This window comes from Geotrypetes seraphini, chromosome 10 (assembly GCF_902459505.1).
Source record: "Geotrypetes seraphini chromosome 10, aGeoSer1.1, whole genome shotgun sequence".
Classification (NCBI taxonomy): domain Eukaryota; kingdom Metazoa; phylum Chordata; class Amphibia; order Gymnophiona; family Dermophiidae; genus Geotrypetes; species Geotrypetes seraphini.
The window spans coordinates 84612930-84622002 of record NC_047093.1 but is presented as its reverse complement, the minus strand read 5'-3'; positions in this window follow the sequence as shown (position 1 = coordinate 84622002).

Below are 9073 nucleotides of genomic sequence, written 5' to 3'. Positions count from 1 at the left end.
TTACTGTCTAAAAGCATTCCTACCCGTCTACCCCATTTTTTTCTGTTTAAAAAGAAACCCATCCGGGATTTGCAAGAAATGTTTCTGTGCAGAGCGTGATGTTCATAAGAACATAAGAAGTTGCCCCCGCTGAGTCAGACCAGAGGTCCATCCTGCTCAGCGGTCCGCTCCCGCGGCGGCCCATCAGGCCTAGTGCCTGAACAGTGGTCTCTGACTAATTTTATAATTTACCTCTAATAATCCTGTCCCTATAACCTTACCTCTACTCCTATCTGTACCCCTCAATCCCTTTGTCCTCCAGGTACCTGTCCAGACCTTCTTTGAACCCTGTAGCGTGCTCCTGTTTATCACATCCTCTGGTAGCGCGTTCCATGTATCCACCACCCTCTGTGTGAAAAAGAACTTCCTGGAGTTTGTTCTAAACCTCTCCCCTTTCAATTTCTCCGAGTGCCCCCTTGTACTTATTGATCCCCTTAATTTGAAAAATCTGTCCCTGTCTATTTTTTCTATGCCCTTCATGATCTTGAAGGTTTCTATCATGTCTCCTCTAAGTCTCCGCTTTTCCAGGGAGAAAAGCCCTAGCTTTTTCAGTCTGTCAGTATATGAGAGGTCCTCCATGCCTTTATTAGCTTAGTTGCTCTTCTCTGGACTCTCTCAAGTACCTCCATGTCCTTCTTGAGGTACGGCGACCAGAACTGAACACAGTACTCCAGGTGCGGGCGCACCATAGCACGATACAGTGGCAGGATGACTTCCTTTGTCCTGGTCGTGATACTCTTCTTAATGACACCCAACATTCTGTTTGCTTTCCTTGAGGCCGTGGCACACTGCGCCGACGCCTTCAATGTTGTGTCTACCATCACTCCCAGGGCTCTTTCAAGGTCACTCACCCCTAGCGCTGATCCCCCCATTTTGTAGACATTGAGAAAATGAGACCATTTTAAAATGTGTAAGTTGCATCTTAAAATCAGTCTCCTTTACTAGAAAACTGCCCAGACAAAAAAAGATAGAAAAGAAATTTAGATTTTTATTTAATACTTTTGGGATGTGTCTGCCATATGAATTTTGCATTTAAAAAAAAATTTTGTATTTAGCTGAGTACTGTAGTAAACGCATAACTCTTTCTCTCTTACCAGTATAAAACATAGTAACATAGTAGATGACGGCAGATAAAGCTGTTAACAAAATTGTAAGTCGTGGGAGGGACACAACACAAGCACTTACATCTCTGAACTCGACCAGTCCCAGCTCTCCAAGCTCACTGATGCAGTCGTAAGCGGCTCCTGCCTGCAGGAAGAGCTGGGCCAGACACACCTCTTCGCTCCGAAACATCGAGCCCATGGTCTGCAGGGAAAGAGCAACTGGGTCAGTACCAACCAATGATACACAACAAACCCCACCCCAACATGATACCCCCACCCAGGAACACAGACAGTATGGCTAGCAGGACTGGAGTTAAACAAACGGGCAACTAAGCCATGGGCTCAAAGTGCCCCGAAGTTCAGCCCTAGTGGCATCCCTCGAGTTTTTCGAGGGGGGCCTCCAGGAATTGAGCAGCTTCCCTTCCCATCTTCTGCCCCCCAAAACAGCACCATTTTGTTTGGGTTTCTATATTACCTTACTTAATAGACAAATTGCAGCTTTACACTCTAGAGGAACGCAGGGAAAGGGGGGGACATGATTGAGACATTTAAATACATCACAGGACGTGTCGAGGTGGAAGACGACATCTTCTTTCCCAAAGGACCCTCGGTCACAAGGGGGCACCCGCTCAAACTCAGAGGAGGGAAATTTAATGGTGACACCAGGAAGTATTTCTTCACAGAAAGGGTAGTAGATCACTGGAACAAGCTTCCAATGCAGGTGATCAAGGCCACCAGCGTGCTTGACTTTAAGAATAAATGGGACATACACGTGGGATCCCTACAGGGTAGAGTTAAGGAACTAGGTAATTAGCGCTCAGACTTAATAGGGTGGGTCAGAAGAGTGGGCAGACTTGATGGGCTATAGCCCTTTTCTGCCGTCATCTTTCTATGTTTCTAAAGACATCCATAACAGTTTACAACCATTTTGTATAAAGAAAACATTAAGACATCTCAATACATAAGACTCCCTCATTATCCTGCAAAAGTTGTTTGTTTGTTTTTTTTGTATAATCATTTTTATTAAATTTTCAAATTTACAAAAACAAGCAATGCAAACAAACCAACGAAAATGAACAAGACAAAAGCAGAAACAGTCGGGTCATTCGCGTCTTCCTTCACGAAGACCCTCAGAAACCAACCCCACCATACCCACAAGAATCCCCCACCCCCTTCCCACACACTCCAGCGTCAAAAGTTCAGTAAAGAACTACGAGCTCTCGGGGACAATCACTCCCAAACAGGAGCCCATATCCTCCTAAATTTCCTCCAGAGCCCAGGACCCCCTCCCCCCCGAACATCCAGATATTCAAATTTTAACAAAGTAAACAATTGCTATCTTCCAGATGACTGGAAGATAGCAAACGTCACGCCAATTTTCAAAAAAGGATCGAGAGGGGAACCGGGCAACTACAGACCTGTGAGCCTTACGTCAGTCCCTGGAAAGATGGTTGAAGCACTGATCAAGGATAGCATAGTCCGGCACCTAGATACACACGACTTGATGAAACCCAGTCAACATGGGTTCAGGAAAGGGAAATCATGTTTAACGAATTTACTTCAATTTTTTGAGACCGTGAATAAGCAAATTGATAGTGGAATGCCGGTGGACATAATATTTGGACTTCCAGAAAGCGTTCAACAAAGTTCCGCATGAAAGACTTCTCAGGAAACTACAAAGCCTTGGAATAGAGGGAGATATACACAGGTGGATAGGCAAATGGCTGGAAAACAGAAAGCAGAGAGTGGGCATAAATGGGAAGTTCTCAGACTGGGAGAAAGTGACTAGTGGTGTGCCCCAGGGCTCGGTTCTTGGGCCGATCCTATTTAATATTTACATCAATGACCTGGAAGAAGGAATATCCAGTGAGATCATTAAGTTTGCAGACGACACAAAACTATGCCGGGCAATCAGATCGCAGGAGGATAACGAGGAACTCCAGAGAGACTTGTATCAGTTAGAGAAATGGGCAGAGCAATGGCAGATGAAGTTCAACGTGGAGAAATGCAAAGTAATGCATTTAGGTAGTAAGAATAAGGAACACGAGTATAGAATGTCAGGCGCAACTCTGGGTAAGAGCGAACAAGAAAAGGACCTGGGTGTACTGATAGATAGGACCCTGAAGCCATCGGCACAATGCGCGGCAGCGGCAAAGAAAGCAAACAGAATGTTAGGCATGATAAAGAAAGGAATCACGAGTAGATCGGAGAAAGTCATAATGCCGCTTTATAGAGCAATGGTCAGACCACACTTGGAATACTGTGTCCAACATTGGTCTCCCAACCTAAAGAAGGATATAAAACTGCTGGAGAGGGTGCAGAGACGAGCAACGAAGCTAATAAGAGGTATGGAGAACTTGGAATATGAGGAACGACTCAAGAAACTGGGACTGTTCTCCCTTGAGAAGAGGAGGCTGCGGGGACATGATCGAGACGTTCAAAATGCTGAAAGGCATCGATAAAATAGAGCAGGAAAATAAATTATTTACATTGTCCAACGCGACACGGACAAGAGGACATGGTTTGAAGCTAAGGGGGGACAAGTCCAGGACAAATGTCAGGAAGTTCTGCTTTACACAGCGAGTGGTAGACGCCTGGAATGCTCTTCCACAGGAGGTTATTAAGGAATCCACTGTGCTAGGATTCAAAGGCAAATTAGATGCACATCTCCTTACGAGAGGCATAGAGGGATATGGGTGACTAAAACTACATCAGGTGTATACCTGACTGGGCCTCCGCGTGTGCGGATCGCCGGACTCGATGGATCATGGGTCTGATCCGGAGATGGCAGTTCTTATTCATTTCTCCACATAGTTAAGGTAGGCACTTCAGCTTGGCGCCACAACAAAAGGATGCACTTCTGGGCCAACAAGGAGATCTTCTGCAATAACAGGTTACCCCCTCTCGACAAGCCCAAAGGAGCTCCCTGAAAAAAGCAGAATGTCTGCCCGCAAGGGAATCCGCTTGTGCAGAGCAGACTGCAAATACAGTGCAACAAAAGACCAAAAGGCTTGGATACGATCACAGGACCAGAACATATGAAGCAAGCTTGCAGGGGTATCCTGCAAAAGTTAAAAAAAAAATACAGTACTATATACAGGATCTCAGAAGTGTAATACCAATGAATTCCGCAGATCAGAACTGAGACACAGATGCTACCACCTCCCCTGGATGTCCTTCAACTAAGATGGGCTTCCTCTAATCATGTATTCTACACGATCAGTTCCTCATTTCATAAGCTTTTCACTGCCTGTGGGTTTGAGACTAGGATCACTTAGGACTGGTAGACAGAGCACCCACATAGATAAAACATTAATTTGTAGATAAAATGGGGGGGGGGAGGCACTGTCTGGAAAGTTGTGTATACTAATGCCCATACTATGAGAATCAAAGCCTCAAAGCTAGAGGCTATTATGGAAGTGAATGACTAAAGATTTAGAGGTGGTTACAGAGCTGCGGTATATGGAAAAACCATGACTGTAACAGAGTTATACCAGCCTATAAGCTTTCCGAGGACAGAATAAAAAGGGAGGAGTGGTGTTTTTAAAATATATGAAAGCGACAGAACTTCTGGACTTATGAGGTAAAGAGGCGACAAAGTGTGAACCTGAAAAGAGAGAATGGAGCTTGTTTAATACACAAAACCCCTTCACAGGCAGGAAATCCACCCATGAAATCCGGCACACCATGATATCTAGTCACTCTAATTGGGAACCTAAAGCGCCTACGTTAAAAAAGCTAAGTACATAGAAACGTTAGCAAGCTTTTGGAACCCAAGACAAGTGGCAAAATGATAATTAAGCACTATTATTAAGATTGTGATTGTGGCAGAGCGACTTAAACTCTATTTTTCCTCAGACTTTTTTAAATATTTTTCTTTTAGAGTATGAGTATAGTCAGCATAGGGGGGGAAAAAGAACCAACGATAGCCCGCAATAGGCAGTTCTGACAGAGACAAGTTCTTAAAATCAGACTGTCGCAAGCACTTGAGGTTTCTATAGCCCCGTCAGCGTCATAATCATGTATATGAGAATAAAGAAACACAATACAATGAATATTTATTTTTCCCTTTGAGGGGGGGGGGTAATTTTTTTGTTTTTATTATGTGTAAAGATAATAACAGGATATATGTGTGGGGGGGGGGAATATTTGATCTGAACTAGTCTTTGTTAGTTTATTAAGTGATGTTATTAAAGTGTGCAATGATTTTTCCTGTATTCCACTTATATAAAGTTTTTAAAATGAATAAAGAATTAAAAAAAAATAAAATAAAGAAACACATATAATTCATGGTTTACAACTGATACCCAGCACACAAAAGTAAATACATATTAGACAAGAAAATAGTATAAAGAAAAAAACGAGGACAGTATTTCTCTAATTCATCAAATTTTTTATACATAAGGGAAGTTTGTCATTTGACTTTTTCTATAGTAGGTATAGTGCATGTATTACACACACATATCCGTGCCCATTAAAAAAAAATGTTGTGCCAGGACCCCTACCACCTCCCTCACACCTCCCAAACTTAAAAAAAGGCAGGAGGGAAACCCACTCCTTCCTGCTTCAGCCACCTGGACCTCCCCCCACTCCCTCCTGCCACGAACCCACTAACAACTTGGTTTGTTGTTCTTGCTAGCTGAGGATTCTGGGAGACAAAGGATGGTGGATGCACAAACAGCCTTCCAGGAAAGTGATGGGAATGATGACAGCATCTGAATTCAAGAAAGCATGGGACAAGGGACATGCACACAGATCTCTACAGGAGAGGAATGCATTGTAGAACTGAGCAGATAGCACAGATCAGTAAACTGGATAGGCTCTATGGTCTTTTTTTCTGCCTTCATGTTCTATATGTCTATGCAAACCCCACATACATATGCTTAAATCCTGCAGTTCTTAAGCCCGGGTAGTAAAGTATTCACGCCAGATGCAAAGCAGACACATACCTTTCAAAAACACAAAATCCTTTGTAAACAGCACTCTTGCCTTTTGCTCTCACCTTTTTATCTCTCTATTGTCGTGGTGTCCTCCAAAGTTCATCCACAAACATTAAAGACCCTTGCTCCATAGACTTTCTGTGATAAACTAAAATGCAACAATATAATGGAAACAAACCGAGAGTGGATATTCTGATAACATCTGCAAAATACAGTATATGGTAAAATTTCAAAAGGTCTATTTTCTCCCTGGAACTACCTTTTGGAGCCCCCCCAAGGGTTTCCATTATCCCCTACCATGTTCAATATGGTATTAAGTAATTTAGGTTTCATGTTTACAATGACGGGTTATAATGTTTATACTGTATATATAAGAGTTGCCATACTGGAATGGACCAAAGTCCATCAAGCCCGGTATCCTGTTTCGAACAATGGCCAACCCAAGTCACAAGACCTGGCAAGATCCCAAGGAATAAAACAGATTTTATGCCACTTATCCTAGGAAGAAGCTGTGGATTTCCCGAAATCAATGTTTATAATGGCTTAGGGACTTTTAGGAAACTATCCAAACCTTTTTTAAATGCTGCTAGTCTACGAAACTACGAATTCCAGAGTTTGATTACAGGATGAGTGAAGAATTATTTTTTCCAATTTGTTTTAAATCTACTACTTACTGGGGGATGCACTAAAGTCAGCAATTGTTGCAAAACTTGCTTGCACAGCTTTAGCAACGACGCCAATACCAACCTGACGCACAAAATGGCCCAACACGTGTTTTTCACTCTCAATCGCCCATTTTCGATCCGGCCATGCAAATTAGCTAAAACCCTATGCAAAATAGTCAAGCGATTGATGCACTAACATTGCTTGGCTATTTTGTATGAGGTTTTAGCAATCGTAACAACCTGTCACTGTTGTTAGGACTCGGCGCATGTGCCAATCGCTCACTGAGCGATTGATCGGTCGCATTTGCATGCAAACTTGATAGTGCATCGTTCATGTTGGAGAATCGGCCAGCGAATTGGCCAACAGCGATCAAGTCGCTATCTTTACTGCTTCTAGACTTTAGTAGCTTCATCGCATGCCCGCTAGTCCTAGTATTTTTCAAAAGAGAAACAAGCCATTCACATCGACCCTCTCTACTCCACTCTGTATTTATAGACCTCTATCATATCTCCCCTTAGCTGAATCTTTTCCAAGCTGAAGAGCCCTAGTCACTTTAGCCTTTCCTCATAGGAAATCACCCTATTCCTTTTATCATTTTCATCGCCCCCCTCTGCACCTTTTCTAATTCCACTAACTTTTTCAGATGCAATGACCAAAATTAATATGACAGTGTCTTATTTTCAGGGAAACACGGTATTAGTGAAAAACTCCTGCCAAGATCCTCAACTTTGAAAAATTTGGTGTCATTACAGATCATTTATTGTTTACCCATTTCCAGATCCTTAATTTTTTTTGAATAAGTTAAAAATCACCGGTCCTATCCTGGTTGTAGTCTGAAAAGTCACACCGGGCTTTGAAACCCCCCCATCTTGGGATGGTAAAGCTCACCGTTTAGGGTGGTTCATCTTATGCATCCCTAACGTCTGGCTATATTTTTAAGAGTTAAGTCCACCAGAAAGTTTTCCACTTGTTTTCTTGTTGTCTGTGATTTCTGTATCTGCAAGCGGGCTCACACACGGCCAGCACTCCTGTAGCACGAGGATCTATTTTCCCTCTCTAGTGGCGTACCTAGGGTATGTGGCACCCGGGGCCCATCATTTTTTGACACCCCCCCCCCCCCCCCCCATGTAAAAAATTTTTTTTTTTTTTTTTTTTTTTTGCAATAACCATGAAATGGAATAAATGGTCAGAATAGAAACAGGCAGTGAAAATTTTCTTTTATTGAACCTCATATATGTAACCCCCCTTGAAGGCCTGCAACCCCCCCTTGAAGGCCTGTCCCCCCCCCCTTGTAGGCCTGTCCCCCCCTTGAAGGCCTGCCTGCCTTTCCCCCCTTGAAGGTCTGCACCCCCCCAAAGGCCTACCCCCCCCCCCCGAAGGCCTGCACCCCCTGAAGGCCTGCCTGCCCCCCTTGAAGGCCTGCACCCCCCCCGAAGGCCTGTCCCCCCTTGAATGCCTGCCTGCCTGTCACCCCCTCCCCCTTGAAAGCCTGCTTGCCTGCCCGCCCGCCCCACCCTGAAGGCCTGATGCCCCGACCCACCCCGAAGGACCGCTCGCCCCTGGCCTCCCCGCACCACCTATGAACAGCCGCAGCAGGATCGCGAAGTCAGCGTCAGCGATCCCTGCGCTGCTTCCTGCGCCACGGTCCCGCCCCTCCTCTGACGCCCCCCCCCCTAGGTACGCCACTGCCCTCTCTTAACACAATTTAACGCCTTCAGGCCATTTTCGGTTCTGCTTTGCAGGAATCCAAACCCTGCGCCTGAAGTGACGGGGGCTGCCCAGCAATAATGGGCAATACACAGAGCAAGCGCTTGAACGCCCCTGGACTAGCTTCCTTCGGTGGGAGAAGAGCCCTGTTCAGTCCAGACACCGAGTAAACCGGTGCAAAAAAAAGGTGGCAGCGCACGTTTTCTTTTCCTTCTCGGTCCTTATTCCCTGGAGAAAAATGCCCCCAGGAAAGATGTGCAAACAGAAAGAGCCTGGGAGGGGAAGGGGCTGCCGGGAGCCTAGGCAGTCCTTAGAGTTTAGGCGCGCGCCACAGCAGACTCATGCGCCGGGCTCGAGGCCGGGGGACGCCCTCGCGCACCCTCGCAAAGACCACAGCCGCTTCCTCGCCCCGCCCACTTCCGCCCTCGGCACCGCCTCCCGGCCGGGGCCCCGCACTGCGCAGAATCTGCACCCTGGCGCTGAGAGATCGGGGTGGGCGGGGAGAAGGGCTTGGGCGCGGTCCTTCTTGTATTTCAGCGAGGTGGTGTCGTTTTTTGGTGTGTGTACCCCTTTAACCAGGGGTAGGGAACTCCGGTCCTCCAGAGCCCTATCCCAGTC